Source organism: Hydra viridissima, unplaced genomic scaffold, assembly GCF_058129835.1.
Source record: "Hydra viridissima isolate aposymbiotic clone 2 unplaced genomic scaffold, HvirCarnegie_v1 scaffold_16, whole genome shotgun sequence".
Taxonomy (NCBI): domain Eukaryota; kingdom Metazoa; phylum Cnidaria; class Hydrozoa; order Anthoathecata; family Hydridae; genus Hydra; species Hydra viridissima.
Genome location: NW_028324315.1, coordinates 4,171,266 through 4,199,115, shown reverse-complemented (window position 1 = coordinate 4,199,115; position 27,850 = coordinate 4,171,266). Strand labels below are relative to the sequence as shown.

General features: G+C 30.9%; 2 protein-coding genes, 1 long non-coding RNA gene and 1 pseudogene across 6 annotated transcripts in view; 1 reads left to right on the top strand and 3 right to left on the bottom strand.

Moving 5' to 3' along the window:
* Positions 1–27,850, bottom strand: part of LOC145199530 (uncharacterized) — a 300,653-nt gene that overhangs the window by 104,966 nt on the left and 167,837 nt on the right. The gene's annotated exons all lie outside the window — the stretch shown is intronic.
* The window catches only part of LOC149877590 (uncharacterized), a 375,375-nt gene that overhangs the window by 217,804 nt on the left and 129,721 nt on the right, over positions 1–27,850 (bottom strand). The gene's annotated exons all lie outside the window — the stretch shown is intronic.
* On the bottom strand, positions 10,041–17,541 carry LOC149877602 (uncharacterized). Of its 2 annotated transcripts, none has more exons than XR_016448021.1 (3): positions 17,175–17,541; positions 15,922–16,675; positions 10,041–13,643 (listed from the first exon to the last, which is right to left on the bottom strand). It is a non-coding gene; the product is annotated as an uncharacterized LOC149877602 (long non-coding RNA). The 2 variants fall into 2 exon arrangements; XR_016448022.1 differs by having other exon boundaries at positions 10,041–11,825.
* Positions 24,898–27,174, top strand: LOC149877601 (uncharacterized; annotated as a pseudogene). Its single transcript, XR_016448122.1, has 2 exons — positions 24,898–25,210; positions 25,355–27,174. The product of XR_016448122.1 is annotated as an uncharacterized LOC149877601 (transcript).

Below are 27,850 nucleotides of genomic sequence, written 5' to 3'. Positions count from 1 at the left end.
TCGGAACTGCAAAAAGTGTCATTTAGTTGTGCTGCTATTATCAAATTTTTTCCAATTTTTAAATAAAATTAATCAGTTATTGTTTATTTGGTTTGGTTCAATTCTCTAATCATTATAAGAAAACATCAATTCTGTGTTTCGGACAATAAAGCCTAATATAGGTGAAACTATATATATGTAAATGTGTAAAGTTTTGAATTAAAAATTTTTTCAATGCAATTTATTTACTTTGCTTTAATTACTTTAGGGTACTCGTATTTTTTTTTTTTTTTTCAATTTTTGTTCAAATTTTTCGGTTATAGATTCAAAATATCTTTTAATTTTTCAAAGTTGAATTTTATTAAGGTGATATAACCGATGTTCCCGTCGAAAACAAACTCATTATTGTGGATTTTAAATTCAACGTTTCTTTTCTTCCGCATTTCAACTTTAAAATCTCGTCCTTTTTTGGTGTTTTTAAATGATTTAATACCTTATAATTCTTAGTTTTAAATTCATTAACTTACTTAAATAGTTTAAATTCTTTCAAAACTATCTAATCCAAGGAATCGGTACCCCTATTTAATACAGGAATTGGTACCCCAGCAAAATCAGTCTCAGCTATTAATTTACTGCATTATTTTCTAATAATAATAATAATAACAATAACAATAATAAAAATAATAATAATAATAATAATAATTATTATTATTTTTATTATTGTTATTGTTATTATTAATATATAAAAAAAATATTAATTTTAACATATTTTGGTAACTTTATGATGTATTGGTATCAATGTTTTGGTTAATTCAGTTGTTATTTATGCTACTTTTTGGAATGTGTACACTAGTTAGATAATGTATTTAATGTTATTTTCGTTTTTATTTTAGAGTTTAAAAGAAAATATTTTCTGAAATGGACAAAGCTTAAAGCCTTGATTAAACTGTTCGGGCTCAGGTGTTGGCTTTGAAGGAAATTAGTGGCTTAAGCCTAAATTATATAGCCAAAAAATTGAAAAAATGCTGTACAAAATGCATATAAGAAACATTTTGAATCAAATACATTCACGGACAAACCCAGATGTGGCCGTCCTAGAATGTCAACTTTACGTCAAGATGGAACCTTAAAACGCCTGGCCCTAACAAATCGTCGCCTTTCTTCCAAAATTTTGTCTCGACAGTGGCATGATGTTGGTGGACCTTTAATATCTCCAAAATCTGTTCGTCGTTGTTTGAATAAACAAGGTTTGAATGGTCGTGTTGCTATTAAAAAGCCTTTTATCTCCAAAATTAATCAGCAGAAGCGTCTCAAATTTGCACGCGAATTTTTGCATTTTAGTATTACTGATTGGCAAACGGTGTTGTGGTCTGATGAGTCCAAATTTAATTTAGCTGGTAATGATTCTCGACGTACTTTCGTTTGGCGTCGTCAAAATGAATCATATAAACCGGAATGTTTACAGGGGACTGTAAAGCATGGTGGTGGTAGCATTATGGTGTGGGGTTGTATGTCATCTTTTGGGCCGGGCCAGAAGCATCAGGTGGAAGGAATCATGAATGGTGCCATGTATAGAGGTATTTTGCGAAAGTATTTGCTACCTTCAGCAACTGCATTGTTTCCTGCAACTTTTCCATGGATCTTTCAGCGAGACAATGATCCTAAGCACACGTCCAAAGTGGCTAAACATTTTCTAGCTGCTAATGGTTCAAGTCTTGCACTGGCCAGCTCATTCACCGGATTTGAACCCCATAGAAATTTTGTGGGATGAAATTGATCGCCGCTGTGCAGGCAAACGTGCTAGTAATAAACATGAACTTTGAGACTTGATTTCTGCCGCTTGGACTAGTATTACTGCTGTTGATTGCAAGAAGCTTGTTGACACTATACCAGCCCGGTTGGCTGAAGTAAATAAAAATAAAGGTGGACCTGCTCATTATTAATATTTTAATAATCATTTTGGTACTAAAATGTTATAACAATATATTTTGCATGTTTCAGTAATATATTATTTTGCTGCACTAGGGTTATGGCTTTATAATCTGCAAAAAACTAAAAAAAATGGGGTGGCTCTAAACTTATGACCAGTACTGTATATATATATATATATATATATATATATATATATATATATATATATATATATATATATATATATATATATATATATATATATATATATATATATATATATATATATATATATATGGCGCTACTCCACTTTCTCCCGCCCCCCCCCCCCTAATTTTATGATTGATTCTGATAGAGAATTTTATGCTGATTAAGAATCGTATAAAAACATGTGTCTCAAAATCAACGGAAAGTGCTCTAATTTGAAGTTGAAAGTACAAAAATATACCACAAATCGCTAATATTCGCCATCTTGAATTCACTAACTTTACGGTTGATATTGTTTTTAACCGCAAAACATTACCAGCCTGGTTTTTACTATAAGAAATTGTTTCTGGTTTAAAATAGACGCGTAAGTTCTTTCCAGAGCTATCAGGCAGACGATCGAGTTATAAAGTTATAAAACGTGTCGCTCTTGCGAAAATGCGATTCCTTCTTATGAATTTTAGTTTTATAACAGAATTTACGATTATTTTTTCGATTAATTTTTTTTTTGTTATTAAAGAAAAAAATTAATTGGAAAGACAAACTTTCATAGAGTAAAGAAAAAGGGCTTTCTTAACGTTCTTTGCAAAAAATGTTCTTAATAATTTTGTGTGGCTATGAAAATAGCCGTTTTTTGATTTACACAACCTTAGGTATGAATCATAATGTATGTTACGTTTGATGCACACAGGATATCAAATAGGATATGCTGTTAAAACTTGATCCCAAAAGTGAAAAAACCGATGTTCGGAAAATCTCTGCATCCACATAAACTCGGATAAATAATCAGCTACCATTTCACGATTAGTTGGCCCCATCATTGATTTAAATTTTGCTTTTGCACATAGCTTCCACGTGATTTGTTGTTACACCTGTCTGTGGATCTACAAAGTTGAGGGTGTGGATAACGTGGTTAAAAAATTTTTAACTTGTTTTAAAGTTAATTGTAGAATATAATCAATGAAAGAATTTTTCAACTTATTTGACAAAAGTTTTAAAAGACACTCAAGCTAACAAACTAAGAATCCAGTTAAAGCAAATTGACGCGATAAGAGTAAATGCCATTAAATTCCATTACCTGCTAGTAGAAAAAAAATGCGGTCAATACACCTGATTATGAACTTAACGCACCGGTTCTTTGTTCTATTATTCGAAATCTTTAATATAAAAAATAAAAACCAGGTTGTTGATACTTTGAAAGGATAACTTTTAAACAAAAAAAATCACTTTTCAAGATGGCGAATATTAGCGATTTGTGGTACATTTTTGCACTTTCAACTTCAGATTAGAGCACTTTCCGTTAATTTTGAGACCCATGTTTTCATACGATTCTTAATCAGCATAAAATTCTCTATCAGAATCAATCATAAAATTAGGGGGGGGGGGGGGGGAGAGAAAGTGGAGTAGCGCCTATATATATATATATATATATATATATATATATATATATATATATATATATATATATATATATATATATATATATATATATATATATATATATATATATATATATATATTTATATACATAAATTAATTATATAATTATTAAAAAAGTAATAATTAAATTATTAATGTTGTTGTCCATAACAGAAAATGACATTTCTCATAAGAAAGCAAGCATAATTTTAAGTTATAGCATTTGGAAAAATAAAACTTAAGTAGTTGAAATATTATAAATAATGAAAAGACTTTGAAAAATACACGAGTTATGCAAAATATATTTTTATATTTTTAATTATTTATTAGTTTAATAGGAAAATATAGTTTTCTACGTTGATATTCTAATACCTTTATAAATGTCTAGTCAAATTAGAAAAAGTTCAATGATGTTTAAATAATACATATTAAATAGAACCAGTATTTTATTAAGTAATACGCAAGATGTATTAGTATATATAATATAAATTTTAAATGTTATTATTATATAAAAATGTATATTTTTAATTATTTTCCAGCCTACAATGGAAAAGGAAGAGAAAAACCCACAATACTTCAATAATTTTATCCACTATTTGACAAAAAAAAAATATAAACCTGGTCTTGGTAAAAATGAAAAGCGTTCATTTCGAAGTGTGGCAAAAAAATATTGTGTAGAAAGTATGATGATTAACAATATACAAGTTTTACATTTTTTTAGCAAAATTGTTTTTTAAGTTGTTAATTATTTGTAGATGGCAAGCTCAAGCGAAAAGTGACTGTTTGTGGAAATTCTGTTTATGCAGATGTAATTGTAGACCAAGAAGAAAGAATAAAAATATTTTCAGCAGAGCATGACAGTCCTTTAGGTGGACATAGTGGCCAAACAAAAACAAAAGCTAAAATTATGGAAAAATATTATTGGCCTAATATCAGTGGAGACATTAAAAAATGGGTAAACTGCTTACTTTTCAAACGGGAGTCAACTTTTAACATTTTTACTTCTTCTATAGAATTCCTAATTTTCAATGTTTCAATTTTGTTTTTATAAAATATTTGAAATAAAATATTTGAAATAAGTTGACAATAACTTGAAATAGTTTGAAGTAAAACATTTGAAATAACTTTTTATAAAATATTTGAACTTTTTATAAAATATTTGAACTAACTAACTAACTTGACTGTTTTAAATCCCTTTTTTTTTTTACAAATCTTTTAAAATAGCTTGACTGTTTTAAATCCTCTAAAGTCCCTATGTCTACCAAGATATACACCCGAGACAACAGGATGACTGATTTCTCTATAGTACATATGTTTTTTTTTATCACAGTTTTTAACAAAAGGTTTAATAATAATTGTAACTAATATTTATCTCACAGGTAAAACAATGCAAGCGTTGTCAAAAGTCTGGTCAGCTGCTTTCTGTATCAGAACCTTTACATTCAATAAAGGTAATATAAAATAGTGTTAGTGTAAAACAAAAATTTTCTATTGCTTTTTTTCCATACTCTATAAATAAAAAATTTTTTAAAATAATTAATTTAATAAGAATTTTAGCTAAAAAATTGACTAAGCCAAATACAGCATCAATAGTTGAGCTAATTTTTTAGACTACACGAGTATGGGAAATTGTTGGGATAGATTTTGCTGGCCCTTTTGCGGAAACATCAATGGGAAATAAATATTTCATGAGCTGCACAGATTTATTTTCAAAGTGGCCTGTTGCTTATGCATTGCCAAATAAGGAGGCTTTAACAGTAGCAAAGTCGATAAATAAGTTAGTAACTACATTTGGGTTTCCATCTGTAATACTTTCTGACTATGGTACAGAGTTTTATAATGAGGTAAGGACTTATATATGATACTTTAATTAAAAATAAAAGTACTTCCATGAGTTTACTAACATTTTACTGTCTTTCTAGTTGAATAAGGAAATGTACAGGTTGTTAGGAATAGAGAGAAGAAAAACAACTGTTTATCATCCTCAAACAAATGGGCTGGATGAAAACACAAACAAAAATAAAAAAAGGCATTCATTCTTATTTTTAAATTCTTATAAAAATATAAAAATGTTAAAATTAAAGTATTGTTTCATTTGTAACAAAATTATTGTATGTATTAAATTTTATTAGAAAAATAAGAAAACTAATTGATGAAAATCAATCCAATTGGGATGAATTTCTTGATGTAGTTTTGTATCCACTACGAATTGAAAGGCAAACCTCTACAAAAGTTTCACTATTTGAGATGTTTGGGGGTCGTTTACTTGTTTTTAGTTGTGAATTAAAACAAGTAAATACATTTTCTTACATGTAAAAAAAAACAACACTTAAATACATTTATTTCAAATGTTACAAATGTATTTATTATAGGAATTGCATAATATTTTAAGGAAATTACCATTTTTGGTCCTACAGAGGAAGAAGTTGTAGTTGAAGTTGAAAAAAATAGGAGCCATGTTGAAAATTTAACAAATCTAATTGCTAAGGTAAATTTTACTTGAAGTTACTTTATTAAGATAACGACTGACCAATAGTTGTACACATTATCTTTAGAAAATTGTAGTTGTATTTCAACACTCAATTGATTTTAGAACATCAAAGATGCTCAAGTAGCTTTAGACCCAATTGTGGTAGGAGATAAAGTTTTTCTTCTGGATATAAGAGGAAGAAGAAACAAAGGGGCCACATTTAAGCCAAGATTTAAAGGTCCTTATTATGTAGCCCACATTACAAAATGTGGCTATTTTAAACTCACTGAATTGAATAATGTTCCTTTAAAAGGTACTCACAAAAAATTGCACATTAAAAAGTTCATTGAAAATTTGGAGAAAGGTATTTGTTATTTAGGTCAGTGTTAATAACAATATACAGTGCTAAAGATATCTTATATTACCTGAGTAATATAAGATATCTTTAACACTGTATATTGTTATTAATTAAAAAATTTCTGAAAATAATCTTACCTTTTTCTGATCACTGGCCAAGAGTTTAAGATAAACATAAACAAGTTCATTGCTTAGACAGTCTTTTAACGTATCTTGTAATGAGTAATCGTATATCTTACAAAAAATTATATAATAAGTATCGGATTGAAGTATTGGAACCAGCTGGGTTATTTTCATTAGAGGAGTTGCCACATCAAACTGACTTAATAAGAAAGAAAAATGTGGTAATTTATTGTCTTGTACTATCTCCATCTTTTTTAATAATATAAATATATAAAGGTATTAATGCAAATAAAATTTATGTTTCATTTCAGAATGCACTCCTTAAGTTTGATATTTTAATATGCTGTGTTGTTGCAAATTTTCATTGGACGCTAACAGTAAAATTATTAGAAAACTTTTTTTTAAAATGTTTTTGTTGACTAACCAATGTTAAAACAGTCGATAATTAAGTTAGTAACTACATTTGGGTTTCCATCTGTAATAATTACAATTTATAATTTTCAATAGCCTCTTTAGTGTTTTAGTGGGACAATAATGAACATTTGATCTGATGCTTCATTGTAGTATAATTTCTATAATAAAATTTTGAGGCTTTACTTTTTAAGATTATCAAGCAAAACAATCCATTAAAATCCTATGCAATTTAAAAAACAGTGTCGGTATAAAAAAAGTTTTTGAATTGAAGACAATTGGAGTTTTGATTTAAGTGTTGAGATTTTATTGCAACATTTTTGATTTATTATTATTATTGTTATCATTATGATTTGCATTATTATCATTATTATTATTGTTATCATTATTATTTGCATTATTATTGTTATCATTATTATTTGCATTATTATTATTATTATTATTATTATTATTATTATTATTATTATTATTATTATTATTATTATTATTATTATTTTCATTACTATTACTGCTATTATTATTTATTATTATTATTGTTAATATTGTTATTATTATTGTTATTATTATTATGGTTAATGTTTTTATTATTATTATTATTATTGTTATTATTATTATTATTATCATTGTTATTATCATTTTGTAAAAGGTGTAAAAAATCTTCGTTCTGTCATTAACTCTTAGATCTTAACAGGATCATTTTATTTTTTCCGTATCCTTTCTTTTTTAAATCAAAATCTAAATTTATTAGCGTAACATCCAACTGATCTTAGGACAACAATAAAATGTTAAAATGGTCTGTTTCACGACTTCATAATTGTAAATTTTTTTTTTTAAAAAAAAAATATTCAGAAAGAAAAAAACAAAAATAGAGGACGTTTGTTTAAATTTTTTAAGAATAGGCAAAATTTTAAGTGCACTTTTCTTCTGCGGACGGTGATGGAAAAGCTGTCTGTAAAGATATCTTCAGGTAAAAAAAACTTTTTTTCTTAAAACAATATACATTACTAAGTTAAGATAATTTTAAACAAAAAGACAAAATTGCACCTTTTTTCTAGTTTGTTGACATTCATAAAAATGAAGTTAAAGAAAAAGCTTTTGCTTAACTTCTACTAATTGTCAAATATTTTATACACACACTTTATTTATTCAGTTGTAATGCATGATAGCCAGCCCGCGGAGACAGTGTTATGCGCTGCTTTTCTAATAGAGTAAGTTATGTAATTTCCCATAAGAAATTTTTTTTTTTTTTTTTTAAATATAAATGCTAGCGAAATGTTATATATTATAAAACCCAAATAAAGAAAAATATTGTTTCTTATGTCAATAATTTTTAAAGAAAATTTAAAGAATTTGTTAAAACTTTGTTAGTATAAATATAATATGTTTAAGGAGGTTTGGGGCCAAGAAATACAAGGTAGTCTACTCTCTCGAATTTGCTTGGTTAATATGAATTCTGAACAATTGTTAATGATAGAATCGAAGAATCTCAGAGGCCAATAGTATGCAAACGTGAAGAGAAGGCTTTTGTGTGACCGCTTAAACCCTTCTTACCTCTGAATATTTCTTCCCAATCAAATAGGTTCATTGTTGAGAGTGTGGTCAACTTCAGGCAACATACGCACCAATTCAGAGTTGCGCTCTGATGATTTTTTAAGAGATTCTAAAGTTTTTTGTTGACTTTTGCAGCCTTTCTTATGCCTTATAACAGAATTACCAGCGACACAGTCATTGCAGTCAACCCCAAGTTCTATATTATTTTATTATCATTTATTTGCATTGTATCTTTTTTAATTCAGGCATTATTGTGAGGATTTGCCAAATAAACATTGAGGGATCGACTTTTATTGATGTTTCTATTTAAAATGTAAAATGTGTTAGGCATCAGGAGTTAAATTATTTGATTTATTTTTACCCTAGGACATACCAGATATATTTTTTGATTATCATTGCAAGGTTTTATCAAAGCATTCTAAAAGTTTGAGCTTTGCTTCTCTTGATACCTTAAGAAGACAAGTATACACCTGTTAGATTATATTTATTAGTGCTGTATCAGTAGTTTTTTTAATCATAAAATTCGGCTTCCCTATTCGTAATGTTTATGCTAACGTGACATATATTTTTTTCTGATTTCATTGCATGGTGTTTATTCTGTGCACCGAAGAATCTGCATCTTCTATATTTGGATCTTTCCTATATGGTAATTAGAAAAGATTCATCTTGTTCGGATAAGGCAGTCACAATAATTAGGTTATATTCTTAGCCAAAATTCTGTATTGAAAAGATTTTCAAGTAAATGGGAAAAAATTTCTTTTAGCTTAAAAATTTTATTTTTTTAATATTTTTTTATTGAAGTGTACATTAATGAAGTTTAATTGGGGTAGTTTAAAGTTTTTACGCTCATGCCTACATTTGAACAATATTTTAGAAAAATTGTTTATAGCAGTTCTAAACATTTCCAAATAACTTTTTATCTAGCTGTTGCTCGTTTCATAAATCATGAGGATCATGCTATCTTTTTATATGAAAAGTTTCACCTCTGTCAAAGACTAAATTTTTAAACATCTGTTTTCATGCCTTAAAGTAGGAGTTAAAAAAGTGTTTATTAAATCTGACCTACCGGCAGCATCCAGATGAAAATTGGTCTATATGCAAATAGTATCTATGTTTATAAGTAATTAAATTTAAATGCAAGTATCTTGCATGGTTGTTAGATTTTTGATAGTTTAATGTTCCTTTTTAAAAACAGATTAATTGTTGATGGTAATAAAGCTCACATTCAATAATTACAACAGGTTATATGACAAACACAAGATTTAAAAACTTTGCATTTTCAGATAATGGCAGATATTTCTCCAAGGATTCCAGACCACACTTTAATAATGAATTTTCATGAGACACATTCAATGTAATTAGTCACATAATAAATAGGACTTGATTAGTAGGACTTGATTACGATTTTTTGAGATAGTAGTTTTCTAAATATATTTGTATTCCTTGTCAAGATCCAAACAATGAAAAAACAGCAAAATTTTAGAAAATCTAAAAAAAAAAATGTTTTGATGAAAATATTTTTTGTTTTTTGGGCAATGTATTTAGGCGTTCTTAAGAATAAAAATATGTTATAAAATTAAAAAGATTTCACCCATTAAAAAATACATCTTCTCGTGGAAAAACAATTTTTTTGCCTCTTTTTGTACTTAGATTTTAAATACATTAATCTTTGTTAATACCAAGTTTTGCTCTCAGTTTCATTCCAAAGATGCTTGCTGTTGTAGTCTATAATACAGGCGAGTAATTATTTGGCATACTTTGGATGTGTGATTGGCTTTTGTACTTAATCAAGTGATGATGAAAATCCTGAAGTGCGTCTTCAACGCTTATTCACTGAGCAGCCCTAAAGACATATTTTAGAGGTAATTAAAGTCCTTCAAATGATGAAAAGCAGCATGAACTTTAGGAATCACACTTTTGGATCTGCCCAACAGGATCTGAAAACAAATCGTTCATAACACCCAACAAAATGTGTAACTCTATTGGAGGAATGATTTTTAGGATAAAGATATCATCAGGTCCTGGCATATGAATGACACTGTCAGACGCCAACAGTACTCTAACTTTCGCCCTTGCCCAAGGTCTATATCTTATCCCAAGCGATCTTTGGTACAATAATGAACTTCTCCGAGCACCTCCGTCGATGTGAGAGTACAACAATGAGCTTCTCCAAGCACCACCGTCTGCTTATGGTCTCACGACGGGCATCAATGAGGTGAAAAAAAGGTTTATAGACAAGTCTATGGATCCAACAACATCGCGCTGCCCTCAAGTAAGTCCTCAGATGAACACCAGGCAGAACTCAATGCCTTAATCATAGGCGGTTCGGTGGCTGCAATGTTGGGTCTCTATTTGGTACGTAGCGCACTGAATCAGCAAAAATATTTATGTCCATCGTCGAGCGCAGCTTTCGCTAGGACAATTGGAGTATTATCCGGCTCATCGAATTTAAAGTTTATCTGGTCTATACAAGTGTCGGGCAGCATTTTCCACCATTCTGGCATACCATTGGAATCCCAAGATACAAAGGGGGCTGTGTTATCGAGAACAGCAGCATCGAGAATCGTACTATCCTTACCCTGGAAAGTTGAACCACTCAAATCAACAGCGTCACGCAGGACAAGAAACATCATATTGGAGAAGAATAACGCCGATCATACAAGACCTCGACACCAACCGACTTCGATAGAGCTCTATAGAGCTGTCTTTTCGGGGCTCTGGGCTAACCTCGATGGATGAGTCCGAGTCATCCCCAACCAGTTCGTCTAGGATTTCCGCCATTATTGACTTTAAGATATCTCTGTGTAGTTTTTCCTCCAAATTGTTAAGCAAGTCAGGGCTGGTATGCATAATGCCGGCGAAAACCATGGAATAACATACAAAATCATAGCAGCTCGACACCACTTTTACTACAGGTGAATATTATTGTAGCGGCATATTGTCTCAAATTGAGGTGCAATCGGATCTCGTAAACTTTAGACGATTCTATACCGCCCCCATTCTCATCAATTATCTGGATGAAGGAGCTCCTTTACTTTTAAGGGGAGAATTGCCACGGCACTTAGCTGGTCTATTACAAGTTGGGGGACCTCCGAATACTGTCGATTATGAAGAAGCACTCTCCAGCCATTACTTCGGAATAACCCCTGAGGGTTTTCTGGACGCCGAAGTGCTCCGTGAATTTTGGCTTTCCTATTAGAATTTTTTTGTTGCGCATTAGCTAGGAGTTGAGGTAACTCTTGTTCCACTCTAGTGTGGGGCTTATCAGAATTTTTATGGCATTCGGCCGGCGATCAAGCAGACGGATGCAGAGCTCTGTCTTACCTATGTTCGTCGCGCCGACGCAAAGAAGATGGCCTCCTATCGGGTTCACCAGTCTAATTAGTGGTGTCTAACCATTCTAAAATGATAAGCACCAATTAGGATATTTTGTTAGAATGAGCATAAGCATCATGTTTGCAGTAATCGCGCGCAATGCGCCTGTCCCTAGCATGTCTGACTTGTATCGCTTGGCTGAAAAGTTGAGAAACTATGACTTTGATGGTGTGTGTAAGTGTATGAAGGACTAAACCCTAACGATGGAACATTTAAATAAAGTCGGGTTCTTTAAAGAACACACAGGCATCTCGATCAGACAATATTGGGACGATATTGGGTAAGAAAGCTGAGGTGCGCGCCGAGATTAGTCTTGACTAGTCTTGACTAGTTATTAGGTTTCAATTGAAAAAGTGATATATTGACGATAATAGCATCTGACTATAAGAAAGCAGTCGCTGATGTTGTGTATCACAGCGTAGTGGTTGGCGTCGGAGCCCTAGCAATCTCTTATGGCTTGGAGAAAACCAAGCTAGAGTCGAGGACTGAGCTGGGGTTTGATATGTGAAATGTCTGAAAGTTGATCAGCAACTTGATATTTGGTGAGTGGGCTCGGCAGTTGTTGATCGATTAGAAATGGATCCCTGCCAGCCTCGCTCCCAGCAATTGAACAATTGATGCAAGACACATGGCTGCAATTGGGGTGGCTATATTCAGCGCAATCGCCAACGCGGCAGTTTTCACTAGGAGTTAAGTTGTAGCACAAAAGCTCTCTGGGAACTAGACCAAAGGATTCGAGCCCTCGTGACCGGTCCGCTTCACCCTATTTTCGATTTTTTTTTTACCACCTCAAGTCAGTCGATTATCGGATTTTGAAAGCCGCTAGCCCACAAATTGCTAGGGATGATGTGACCAGCGCAAAGTCGCGGACCAAAATGATCTCGTCTTGCATGATATAGGTGAACACAGGCTCAGGGAGCGGTGATGATAGGCTTGCAAAAGTACTAGCACCCAGAGCGTTTCTGTATGCCTGGATTGCAGTAGCTAGGTCTATATGATTTCCAGGCTGTTCTACTGATACTAGGGCTGTGTTGATCTGTCCTTGGCGTGTGGTTACGGTGGACTGCAATTGCGCATGGGATTGATCATATGCTGTCTTGTGATTATCTTGGTGCAAAAACTCAGCCTCCACAATGTTGAAGAAACGGTTCTGATGATTTATCACAGCTGTTGCCATAATTTTTTTCTTGATATTTTTTCTTTAGCTTATAAAGAAGCTTCATAGATTTCTAAAATAATGTCAAGTACAAACTATCGTTTAAGTTAAGCTCTGAGAAACATAGGTTGAGCGTAGGAAGAGGCACAAACTCCTTCAGCGCGAGCGCATACTGGTCCAGTGACTTTCTGGCAAAGAAAAGTTCTCTTCTCTTTAATGAGGAAAGCCGCCACGATGGAATCTGATGATATTTACCGTGCAGCTAGAAGTCATCTCAGCTGCAGATACTATGTTAAAAATCATCATACTTCAGAAGGCTCTCTACGATCTTATAGACGTCTGTGAGAGGATCGTCCCAGAGCACCTAGCGTCCCGCGGACCTCGAGATTAAATTTAATTTAGAGAAAAAATTTTTCCCACATTATATAGTAAGGGAACATGCAGCGAACATGACAATATCTTTTGGAGAAAAGCTTTAAAAACCCCGCCAAGTGAACTTTAGACCAATATGTTGCTGGATTACGAGGGTCGAAGCGCAGCATCATTGGTCGGTTGGGACGTACGGTTTTATCTTGCCTCTCTCTTTGTTACAGGCGATGCGGCTGCCAGGCCCTCCTTATCCTCCCTCAACTACTTGAGAGTCTCTCTCAACTTTTTGAAACTTATCAGACCATCCCAGAATTATTCCTAAAAAATTTGTGCTTGTTTTTACTCCATTTCACACTGTCGTTTTAATATATATAACTATACAAATATATTTCTCCAAATGAAAAAAATATATTACTCGATAGCCCACTCGCCACTCGCTCGCCGCTCACTCACTCGCTACCTCAGATACTACCTCAGAGACTGCCTTAGAGACTACCTCAGAAACCTCAGACTACCTCAGAGATTACCCCCAGAGGCTACCCCTAGAGATTACCTCCGAAGCTGCCTCATAGGCCTCAGAGGGATACTCCTGAGATACCTAGGAGGGGGAAACTCTGATGTACCTCTGAGGGGTACGTTAGAGGATATCCTTGAGGGTACCTCAAACCTGCTAAGCTAAAAGTCCGTCTGAAATCCCAATTATACATCTACTAATAAAAAGTTTTGCAAAGAAGCTCATTATTATTTAATTAACAAAAGTTGTTGATTCTCTTATTGTTTTATGGATTTGTCAAACGAATACCATGTACATATATGAATAAATGAAAAAAATGATCTGATTGCTGAATGCTTATGTTTTCGCTTTAAAAAGAATATACCAAATAAAATCAGGTTTCTTTCAATTAAAAAAAAGTGCTTTTCAAGATTTTTTCACACGGAACTTCACAAAAACAAAGTAAAATTTTTTTATCTAAAGTGAAATTCAGGTAAACAGCTACGCAACTTTATATTAATTTTAATCTCCTCAGGACTCAAAAATATATGCGCATGTACTGAAAGACAGAACTCCACTAAAGTGGTTGAATAATTCGATATTGGTAAACAATTGCCTGCTACTCTTACCGTGTAACATCTTGTAAACTGGTGGATTGCTTTTGTTTATGTAAAGCGTATTAAAAAATGCAACAATACAATTCTGTCATACTGAAGAATGAATATGAATCACTTAGAGTGGATGTACCAATAATTGTACACATTGCAGATATATAAAACGGGACTTGAGCCATGGCTTTAGTGATGTTAGATGATTCAAGAACATTTTGTACAGCTTTTTTATTTCTGCAGTTTTTTTCTATGTAATCATTTATTCCACTGTCATTAAAACTAATATTGAATAATTAACTTATTTCTGCATTCACTTTGTTTTTGTATTGCAATATAGCTCCAACTCTTCCACCAACAACACATTTGTGTTTTTTTGTATCTAAAGCATCTGCTAACGCATTAACGATAGGTTCACTTGGATCTACTGGATTGTGTTTATGATATGTTCACTTGGATCTACTGGATTGTGTTTTATTAATTCATCTAAATAAGCAAACTCATTAAATCCTTCAATATCAAACAGTATAGAAAAATGTTGACAAACATTGAAATCTTTAAAAATGTCTTTGTAGAAAACTTGAACCAGCTCATCGAGGATACTGATGTTTTGAAGTTGATTTAACTTTTTACATTCAAGATAAAGAACCGCATCCACATTTTGCCATAAGGAATTGTAAGGCCAGTCAATTAAGCATTTTTTAAGCAACCAAGACTTACCTATTCCAGCAACACCAGAAATTAAAAGCAGTGATAAGTCCTTTGAAAATACTTCCTCAAACTCAACTGGTTTATAGTTCTTTTGTTTGCATTGATAGAACTCTCGCTCAACAACATTTACAGTATCTCTTAAAACTTCATTTGCGTCAACTGCAGTTATCTCTACAAACTTGTTTAAAAGTTCAACTTCATGTGAGGAAGGAAAATGAGAAAACTGTAAAAATTATCTTTTATTTTTTTCTTCGCCTTTTGTTTAAAAAAAAATTATTTAAACGTTTAAAAATAGTTAAAAATGAAAGAGTCTAGAGTGTGAACCGTTTAAATATCTCACTAATTAATGAAAAAATGAGTGAATAAAGTTGATCTCGGTAGGACCTCCAGTGTGAGGGCGGTGGATTTTATTTAACTTTATTTTATTATTTTAAAGATGTGATGATTAAATGTGACAATGGTGGTTTGTTCTATGTAAGTATAATGGTAGTGCAAATATAGAGAGTGATAGAATGTGAGGTAGGACTGTCAGTGTGTAACGCAGATATGGTAAAAGCGCGATAGGAGCATCAGACTTTTTTTAATAACAATAGTTAACGCATAAAGCAATAATCAAATTTCTAATAACGGTATTGCCTTACTCAATATACAAATTAAAATACTTACGAATAATCTCAATTATTTCTCATCAATATATATATTCTCTTAACATTAACTCATACATATAACAATACATTAATACTCATAATAACGCATATTGAAAGTTACTCAAATATTTTCTTACCTACTCTTCTCATAAAGTTCTCTTTTAAATTCTCCATTAATTCCTCTCATAAGTTTCTCGTTAAATTTTCCATAAATTCTTTTCATAAGTTTCTCATTAAATCTTCAAAACTCTTTTTCTCTTAAAGTCCTTTTTAATATCTCTTAAAATTATTTTCTCATCAGATTCTCTTATAAGGAGAATTTCACAAAATCTCTTTAAACTCTTTTCTCTTAAAATTTTCTTCTCCTCCTTCTCTTCTCCTCCTCTCGTATCGTTCTCTTCTGTCTCCCTTCTTTTTATAGTTTTTGGTTGTTTATCGTTGCCTTACTCATTCATTATTTATTTATCATGACAGGTTGAATTAGTCTCCATGTATACGTCTTTTAGTTGTTATTTTTAACTTTTCTTCTTTTTTGCTTAATCATTTATTTATATGACAGGTTTTACAAGTTTTCTTTTTATTAGCCTTTGTCTCAGAAAGGCTACAGAACTTTCGAGAACTAATTAAATTAATATCATTGTATTTCTAACAGTTTTAAACATTAATGATGTGACTCACTCATTGAACATGTGTATCCACCTGGTATTTTGGTTGACTTATTCTTTTCTTCGTTCGAATGTTATATGCTTAAGTCGGGTGAAAAATAAAAGATAATTTTTACAGTTTTCTCATTTTCTTTCCTCAAATTCAGTAGGGCTTATGAGTTTATGTTCTAATTGAACTGTTTTTTCGTAAGCCTAACATAAAACTTTTTCAGCTCATCACATATTTCTGAAAATACAAAAAATGATTAAGTTGTTAATAAAGTATGAAAATAAACATGGTGAAGGTTAAAAATGTTGAGCAATTTTTATAATGAAGGTGTTCAGTGACTTCAGTGTAGTAAGTGGTATTCAGTGTAGTAAGATGGCCATTTGATATATTAGTCAAGCATTACCACTCAAAGAACAACTTATGAATAATGATAAAAGTTGATGAAAATATAACTCAACACAAACTTAAAAGATCTTACGAATAATGATAAAAGTTGATGAAAATATAACTCAACACAAACTTAAACAATAGATCTTATGAATAATGATAAAAGTTGATGAAAATATAACTCAACACAAACTTAAAAGATCTTACGAATAATGATAAAAGTTGATGAAAATATAACTCAACACAAACTTAAACAATAGATCTTATGAATAATGATAAAAGTTGATGAAAAGCTATAAAAAAAAAAACAAAAAAAAAAAAAAAAAAAATTTAGATCAACTCATAATACCTATTTTGATAAATATGATAGTAAATAAAACATAACTGCAGTAATAACTCCGCTGAAAATACTTCCTTAATCTCAACTGGTTTATAGTTTTTTAGTTAGTTTAGAAAGCATTCTTGCTCGAAAACATTTACAAAGAATTCCCATAAAACTTCATTTGAGTCAACTGAAGCTTATCCAAAAACTTGTTTAAAAGTTCAACTTCAGTAGGTCTTAATAGTTTATGTTCCAATTGAACTGTTCTGTTTAAAAGATATTTCTATCTTCAATCGCAAAAAAATGTAGAAATCATTTTTATCTGTTGCGTTTTGTGTTGTTATCAGTAAATGTAAGAATGAACCAGGAACAGAAAACTTACTATCAACGCACAGTAAATTATCGGATAAACCAGTGTAATGGTTAACACTTGAAACACGCACAGTAAATTATTAATTGGATAAACCAGCGTAATGGTTAACACTTGGTATAGATAATTTTAGAAACGATTGCTGTTCCAATAAGTTGCTATTAATCTAATTTTTACTATTTCAAGCCAAAATGTTTTAAACCGACGAAAGAAATGTTTCAAACTGAGAAAAGAAAAATTATTTTTAATCATCATTAAAGGTTAAGACTAATTTGACGACATAAAATAAATCAGACGTCACAAAATAAATTTTTTCCAAGTTGCTAATCCAAAAAGTTTTACTTCCCCTGGGCGAATAAGGGAGGGAGGGGGGAATTTTTAAAAAGATCGTGGAAAAGGGGGTTAGTATATTCAACAACTTGGTTTTTCAAAACCAAAATCTTCGCAGATAATTTCTACAGAAAAAAAACTAACAGCATCAAATTAATTTTTGTTTAAAAACTAGTAAGACTTTTAAAGTTTAAAAAAAGTTTTTATATAACTTTTTTAAACTTTGTTTTATATAACATTATTTTTTGGGAAAAATAACCTCCCCCTCCGTCCTCCTTGGAAACCATTGCAATAAAAAACAAGTAGTAAAAGCATGAAAATTTACGAAAAAATTTTTTAACGTTTTTCACAGCATTTTCAGCAAAATATGATCTGAACGCCGCGGCGTTCAGATCAAACTATGGAACGCAGCAATGGAACAGAGCTTCATCGGCGCGCCGATGAAGCTCTGTTCCATAAGCTGCGTTAGTAAACTGATTTTTGATGCTTTTGTCGTTGAGTAGGAGATTTCCATCTTTTACTTTTACTAAAAAAAATTTTCTTTGTTTTCCTTAGTTTGCTCTGTTTTCAAGCTCAAAAAATTTCAAATCCAATTAAATACTTTGAAAAAAGTTTTTCTTTATTTAAAAACTAAAAAAAGTGCTATCAGAAAAATAAGAAAATTAAATTTCATAAAAAAAGCAAATTATGAAAGTCTCCCAGGTGAAATCCTTTTAAAGTTTTGATTTTTTCGTATCATTTCTAATGATTTTTTGTTCTTTTGTATCATTTCTTATCATTTTTTGGTTCTTTTGAGTCATTTCTTCGAATCATTTGTTAAAGTGATTGATCACAGTACAAACGTACAGTTATAAATACTGGAATATTTACCTTTTCCTGAACAAATCAAAAATCAAATCAATCATAGCTCTGTTCACTAGGTGACAATTTTTCTTGACCAACAAAGTTTAATGATGCATGAAATGGACAGCTTTTATAATTCTTTTCTGTAAACTTTTATAATTCTGTTCTGTATATTCTCTATTTTTGTAAGCCCCATTTTACTGTTGCTGTAAAAGTTGTATATGATTTTAAAGTATATTATAAATTATAAATTGATTTAATATGGTAGTTGTCAGTGTTTTTTCTTCTTGCTAAAAGTATAAACAAGCTCCTGTCTGATTGGTGGAGTAAGAAAAGTGTATATAAGAAAATCAAATGCAAATCCTATGTAATAAATTGAAATGAAAAGTACATAGTTCAATTTTTCTCCTTGCTCTTTGATGAGAAACCAACCGTATATTAAATCTGGGATTAAAAAGAAGACAGCGAAGTTGGTAATAACAAGACAAGGCATGAGAAAACTTTTAAACGTGAGCGTTGAATTCTTATGTGTAGACACTGTTTGATTTGTGGAAAGAAAGATGTTATGCTGAATTGGCAGCGTTCTCCTTCTGACTTGATAATGACGATACAGAAGACAGCCTATGTATCCATTCGCGATAATTAAAAGAACCAGTAAAATTAAATCAGTTAATGGGAAAATGTATACGTCAAATATTTTTTCTATGGACGTATAAGAATTTGGAAAACACACAACAGCTAAAAATGCCGCAACGTGAACTACAATAACTAAGCCCACAGTGATTTTCAGCCTTTCATACGTCTATACTTGATTGTATCGTAGATTTAAGTATATTTCGCAAAAACGATTTGCGACGAAAATAAATATTGCCAAATCAAGTAAATTAAAGGGTACAACTGAAACATAAATATCTAGTGCAGTAACTTCACTTTGTTTTACTGAGAATATTCCGGGAATATATCTCATATTCCCCAAAACGATAATTTGAACTTGCGTGAAATTAATTCCCATAAGAATTAAACGCTGTATATTGCTTAGTTTCCGCTTCACTTTTATAGTCAAGTAAATGGCAAGAAGTTTTGAAGCCAGAACTATAAATCGGAAAGTTAAAACACAAGCATTAAGAATCATTTCAGATGTTGCAGCTGAAGCAAATTTCTAAAAGATTATTTTATGAAACTAAAAATGGAGAAAGAAAAAAAAATTGAGTTATCATTTGAAAGACTTTTTTTAATCAATTTGATTCTTGTTGCATCTTTGTTACGCACAAAAATTTTAATAATGCAATAGAAACAATTTAGAAAGCCGTTATAAAAATCTGTAAAATCTTCAAGTCTGTAAAATGTGTCTTTAATAACTGTATTTTAAATGAACTATAAAACAGTCTTTAACAACCGTATTTTAAATTGTTTTAACACTTAAACTAAAATTAAAAACAAAAGATTAATTTTAGTACTTTTTTGTTTAATAAAGAATATAGCATGTTATGATTAAAAAAAATTTGAACACAACCTCATTAAAAACACTTTCAACTCAGTTAAAGATTTAAAGGAGTTAAAGATTTCTCTTTTTTAAATAAAAAATCAAAATTAACAAAAGACAGTTCAAAAGCCTTATGGAAAGCCTAATTCTGGCACTTTGTAAAGTTTCTTAGTTTTGCTTATTTTTTCTCTTTGCAATTTTCTTATATCACAATATCACAACCCTCATTAAGTTTTTCTATATCTTCAAAAAACATCCGCAAAATCAGACTTCATTGTATTTTTACATTTTACACCGTAAAAAACTATATAACAAGCGAAAACAAAAGAGCTCACTGCTCAAATTTTTTACTCTTTTCTATGACCAACACTGCTAATACTTTTACCTAAAGAAAGTTTCTTTTTTCGTTTATTAGTTCCAACAGATTGCAAAGATTTAAATTTTTCTTATAAAAAATCCTTAAAGCTGTCTTTTAGAACTTCTTTATCATAAGATTCTCTTTCTCGAAATTTTGTAACAAGTCATTGACATTCACTGGATAGACACTGCACTTTCTAAAACCTGATTGTAAGTTACTAGCCTGATTTCGCTCTACAGCAGACAATAACTTATTTAAAAGTTCTGGGAAATGTTATTTGTCAAGAGATATCTTCATGCAGCCAGCTGGTGAATGTTTATACTCTGTAATAATTTTAAGCCAAGCTGTTTTCAAAGGTTTAAAAAAAGCTACAACTAGAGGTTAAGTTATATGTGTACTATTAGGAATTAGAAAAACAGCTACTCCAACAAACCATCCACTTTTAGTACTGAAGTATCTGGCTTCTGTAGGACCTCCTACACACCAAGTTGACCACAGATTAGTAGCCTTACAAACACAAAAGGTGGCAAAATTTTACCTGGTGCATTACCTGATATCATTATGGAAATATTTGTCTAAGAAGTGTTTTTTACCTTGGTGTAGGTCATTTACTGTTTCTTTTTACCAAGCATTTTTTTAAGCCAGGGTTATCAGTTAGATTTGTTTCATAGTTGTATATGTTGCTTGGAAGAACATTTTGTAAGGTTTTGGTGAGATGTTGAAAATATTCTTTTAGAATTTCTTCATTAACATTTGCTCCTGATTTTTTTATGTATGGCACAAATTTATACGTTAGCTCTGGATTTCTTTGCAAAAATGACTTGATAAAATCAGGCCCAGGAAAGACTTTATATTCTTTTACTTTCTACTAGAACTATGAATGTAATTGTTCATAGTATGACGTAATTCTTCTTTAACAATAGGGTATCCAAATTGACTTAATTGAATGGTACATTTGACAAAGGCAGTCTCTTCTAATTTGGAAAAAACAATACGGTTTACCAGTTTTTATTTATGCTTTCCTTTCAATTTGTAAGAAATCGTTTTTCAACAACACCATATTTTGTAGCAGCTTTCTCTTGTGTGAGCTTTTTAAATTTTATATCTTTAAGACATTTAGCTAGATCGTCCTCTGTATAGCGTTTTTATTTTCTGATCTTAAGCTCCTTTTTGTAATGGCTTAACATCTGGAAAAAACATTACTAATTAACTTAAATTGACCTCGAGTTACCCAAGAAATTATTTAAAGTTATCAAAAAATGTATGAAATTACTCTGCTTACGTAAAATATTTGCATGAAGTTTTAGAAAGTATTGCTTTGGTGAACTTTGTATATTGTGCAAAGTTACCCCAATTTCTACCAAAAGTAGTTTATTTGCAAGATTGCTAAACTTTAATTTTTTTTTTATTGATAATAGGTTAAACACTTTGTATACTTCAAACCAATACCATAATTAACACTTTAAACAGCTTATTCACTTTAGAGTTCAATTTTGATTTGCTGCACAGATAAAAGTTGTTAGACATAATTTTTGTATTCTACTTCTGTGTTTATACAAAACGGCTCGTGTTGCGAGAAAGCGCGTTTATAAAACTATTTTACACGAGCTTCGTATAAACACTAGAACAAACCGTGGGATTCTAGACTGATTTACATTTGTAGTTCAAATTTTTAGTTGCTAGAGAGTAAAACATCTTTGACATATCTTTGAGCAAAATTACTTACGCTTGTCTATAATCAGACTTGGTATAACTCTATGTTTCCAAGAAATGTATTTGAAGCAATATACCATACAATGCTTCATGTTGCTCCATCACAAGAAAGCCATGCAAAAGAAAAAATTGAACCATTTATGAAAAATCTTATTGCAAATTATCAAAAAGCATTTTATCCATACGAAGATGTTTCTAAATGATGAAATGGTCATTAAATATAATGGTAGATGGAAAAATAAACAATATAACTCCAGCAAACCAAGCAAATATCATTAAAACATTTGGTTTGTGTGACAGTGCTACTGGGTACTTTAACATTCTTACCTACTTTAACATTTGCTTTAACATTCTTACCTACTTTGGAAGTGATAGATCTTTATAACTCTGATACATATGGAATGGGACAGTCGGAAAAAATTTTTGAATACTTACTTAAACCTCTTGGAAAGGGTCACCATATTTTTGCTGATAGATATTACACAATACACTCTTTGATCTCCTATCTAACATCAAAATCATTTCACTACACTGGAACCTTACAAACAAATCGCAAGAATTTTCCAGATAATATTAAGTTCCAAAAAGGTTGTAGAATGAAACATCTACAAACAAATTACTATCGCAGTGAATCTGGAATTCTACTTGTTCAATGGCAAGATAAGAAAGCTAAAAAACCAGTTGTAGCTGTTTCTACTAAATTTGCAAAAAATGCTGTTGCAGTATCTTCCTCTTGCAAAGGAGTCAGGGAAATACCAGAAATTATTCACCGGTACAATCTATCAATTAATGGTTGTGATCGTTTAGACCAATCTGTTTCATATTACAGTAATCTAGATAAAAAGACAGTTAAGTGGTGGAAAAGAATTTTTAATTGGCTGATAGAAGAAACTCAAGCTAACTCTTACATATTATATTTGTTAGCTCGTCCACATAACTCAAAAAGAATTACTCTAAAAAAATTTAAGGAGAATCTTATTGAAGAACTAGTTAATTCTTGTATTACCATGATGCCTGATATTCTACACTTTTAGGCCCCTTCTTAGGCGCCATCTTGTAAACTTCTTTACTCTCACCTTTTTCAAGAACTTTTTAACAAATTAAAAACAATCTAAAATGATCGACGTAGAAGGAATTGTTTTACCTAATGAGGCTTTAACTAACTTTCAATTAATAAAGGTTGCTAAACAGTTAAAATTGAAAAACTTTCGAGGTGCGTTTGTGAGAGACGAGTTACCTAAAACGACAATGAAAAAAGAATGTGGCATTGTGAATACTGGAGATTCAAGCACTGGTTGGTTCCATTGGGTGTGCTGGTATAAAGACGGCGATAAAAGTTTAGCTTTGACTCTTACGCTCAACCTCCTCTTGTCGAACTCATCCATTATTTGAAAAGTCCGGTTTATTACAACAGTGAAAGGATTCAGTTTAGTGACACATCTTATTGTGGTCACTTGTGTCTTTACGTCTTAAAAAAATTGAATGAAGGGTTTGACTTTAAAAGCATTATAAATACCTTGTGATGAAATTTTTTAAAAATAAAGTTTTTTAAAAATAGCAAACTAACAAAACAAAAAGACCCTAATGAGTCAGAACTCGCACTCAGAGCTAAAAAAATAAATGTTAAAGAATTGCGTAGGCAGGCAGACAGACTAATGAGAAAAGACGACCTTGTTTAGACGACAAGTTTTTAGGTCCTGAGCCCTGCTTTAAGTTAATAAAGTCTTTGGTCCGAAATAGCTTAGGCTTACGACAATTTTTACTACTTCATTGCGGATTATGCTAAGGTATCAATGAACTAGAACCTGCACTCTCAAGCTTAGGATTAAACAGAGACGCCTTGGAAAATTTTAAAGATTTAAAAAAGTCAACGCATCAAAGGTATCAACCTTAAGTATGGAAAAGGTATCAATGCGCCAAAATCCGCATTTCCTAGTAGTTAAAGGGTTTTTTTTTTTTTTTTTCGCAAAACAAATTATTATTATTATTATTATTATTATTATTATTATTATTATTATTATTATTATTATTATTATTATTATTATTAATATTGTAATTTTCAGATTTCTACTTAGTCAAACTGATTCTTATTAGATGTGATTTGCATGTTTTAAAATCAATTGATGATTTAAACAGACAAAAATGAAAGATTACCAAGTACATGACAGGGGATAAAGTTATTTGTGCAATATTTGTCTGGGCTTTCAAATTTTTTATAAAACTCTAATTTCAGTTGCCGTTGAAATTAAAACATTCAAGAACACCAGTTAGATCCTTAAAAGTGATCTTTAACAGAATTAAAAATTAGTAAGTTCAAATTTTCCTCAAAAACATTTTACACTCCAAATTTAATCATGATATTATGAGGTGTAAATTAAGAATTTAAAAATTGAATACAACTTTTTCAACTTTGCCAAAAATCTATTTAATTTTTATAACTTCCCGCGTTTTCGAATTTAACATTTATAAACAGTTCTTACGTTTCTGTGTCACGAAAGTTTGCAGTTGGCGAAACGTTTTTATTGTGAGTGTTTCATAATTGAACCCGTCATTTCGAAAAGGGCACAAGTCAAATTTTTTTTGAATTTCACTTTTTTAAGCCATTTTATTTATTGAAGTGTTTTACAAATTTCATTTGAAAAAGGAACATTGCCATATACCACAAGTCAACTTTTAAGGCAAATGAAAATTAGAGTCTGTTTGAAAATGGCACCAGTCCTGGACTTATGCCGCTTTCACGTGAAACGAAGCGCGACTATCAAATGTAACATCACTTTATCAGTTACAAAAATGGAGAATCGCGAGCTTGCCGAAAATGCTTATAAATCTAGAAAAAGAGTGTCTGGTATAACAAACAGTGAAAAATATAAACATACTAAAATAAAAAAAGCTAAAATTGCTGGAGAAGCTCATAAAAACCACAAAGGGAATGATGTGGCACCAAGAGATACAGGAGCTTCTTGCAGGTTAGTTTTTCTATCTTGTTATTTTGTTTATTTGCTCATGATTTTTTACCACCAATAATTAGCAGTTAATGTTTACCTTAAGGTAATAGTATAGTTCTTATATTATTACCTCAAGATAATGTTTATTGTTTTCTTTGTTTATAGATGCAATTCAAAATGTATGGAGCTTATAATAATATCTGAAGATTTTATGAAAATATCTGAAGATGTTATGAAAAGTACTATACAGTTTGTTAACAAATTTGATAGCAAAAACGCCTTAGACACATATTTGCAGTCATTAATTGAAAAAAAGGATATACAGAGAAAACGTCCTAGATCTGAAGAACATAAGAAAAAAGAATTTACCTTTATTTATCACATTAAGATAAATGGTGTTAGAAAAAGAGTTTGCAAGAAAGCTTTTTGCAGTATGCATGGAATTTCTATGAAACAAGTTAGACGTTTATGTGTTTTCTTAAAAAGAAATGACCAGGCCATAGATCACAGAGGTAAATCTAAGGGATCACAAAGCAACGCATTGCCTGGTGATACATTAATTAAAATACAAGAGCATATTGAGTCATTTCCTGTTAAACATGTGCACTACTATAATAAAGATGCATCATCTTATCATTTAGATGAAAAACTCAATGTGAAAATTATGCACAAATTATATGAACAAAAATATCCAGATTATCCTGTTAAATATAAATTTTACTTAAAATATTTCCACGAAAATTTTAGCCTATCATTTGGTAGAAAGCAAATTGATGTCTGTGGACTGTGTGAAGAGTTAAAGATTAAACTAAAAAATCCACATATTAATGAAAATGCAAAAAGAGTCTATCAAGCAGATATTGAGATCCATAAAAGACAAGCAAATAAGTTTTACAAAAAAATACAGGAAGTAGAAACTAAGTGCAAGAATGACCCGAATGTGTATGGGATTGCATTTGATTTTATGCAAAATTTGCCACTTCCACATATCCCTGTCCAGGAGATTTTTTATCTACGTCAATTATGGCTATATGAGTTTTGCATATATGATCTTAAAACAGGTAAATCAGTATTTTATTCTTATTGTGAAGGAGTTGCTAACAAAGGTCCCAATGAAGTATGTACTTTTGTACTGGATTATATTAAAAAATATATTGGCAATGATGCCAAAGAACTGCACCTATTTTCAGATGGTTGTGCTGGCCAAAATCGGAATCATGCCATGGTCCGGGTTCTTTTATCACTGGTAGCTGAACTAGGTAGCAATATAAATGAGATCCAATATTACATACCCAAACGAGGTCACTCATTCCTGCCAAATGATAGAATGTTTGGGACAGCAAAAAGACATATTCGAAAAAATGACAGGATTTACACACGAACTGAGTATGAAAATCTTAAAGCTGGGGCTAACGAAAGCTTTGAAATAAGAAGGCCTAAAACTGAAGATATTATTGACATAAAAAAATGGTGGCCGAACCATTATAAGAAACTAGTGCTATCTGTGGATTCCTATTGCAAAGGAATACCCAAGGACAAAAAAGTAACTTGGTATTTCTAAAGTGTCACATTTTACCTTCTCTAAAACCACACCTGGTCTAGTGACAACACGTGAATCCATAGATTGCTTAGTCAGTCATGATTTCCAGCTCTTACAAAGAATGGGTACCAAGCCATCCTTACCATCAAGTAATACTCCTGCATATGCTGAGAAAGTGCCAATCAATGAAAAAAAAAATATCAGATTTGAAAAAAATAGAAAAATATATTACATATTCAATAGTAGAGTATCAAAACTTCTATACAGAAGTTTTTGCATGGCCAACAACTTTAACAAACAATGAATATCAAGAAATAAAAGATGATTAACTAAAGATTTTTCTGAAAATCTTTGGATTTGTATGTAAAAAAAAGAATTCATTTTGAAAAAGGCATTAGTCCAGAAGTTTAAGTTAAAAAAATCTGTATGATTTATATATATATTTTTTAATAAATAAAGTTCACAAAAATTCTATGTTTTTTATTTATCTACTCCTATATTTAGTTTTATAAGCACCGTAGACTTTTTTGATAAGAAATATATTTTTGTTGATTCTGAAAAGTTTTAATTAACGGACTTGTGTCCTTTTCGAAATGACGAGTTCAAATGGGTTATTATGTGCTTTTTATGAAAGATTTTATTTAAGCTTTTTTATATTTCGCTATACTTTTTTTAGTCATTTTAAAATTATCCTTACAGATCTATTCAATTATTGACGGAACTTTGTTTACACGAAAAAAGTTCCCAAATTTACAAATGTTTATCTTGAAAAAATGATGAAAATTGTTGTTCGTGCCGACAACTAATTTCCTTTACCTTGGTGTAATTTGTTTAGTAATTTGTCAACGCGTGAAGTAGTTACTTTATCCTGAACAGTCTTATTAAACAAATGTTATAAAAGTTTAAAATAATATCACGTGATCAGAGTTTCTGTTTTAAAACTGTGGGCAGCCATTATGGTAGTTTTTTTTGTTGACGGGTGAAAATTTAGAGTTTGTCGGAAACTCGCATGGCTCGCTGATTTCTGCGGCCTCTCTGATGTAAAATAATAGGTTGCACGTCCATCTCTTATAGGTCTATGTTCGAAGTAAATTCTTATTCCCTTAAGAAGTTCAAATAAC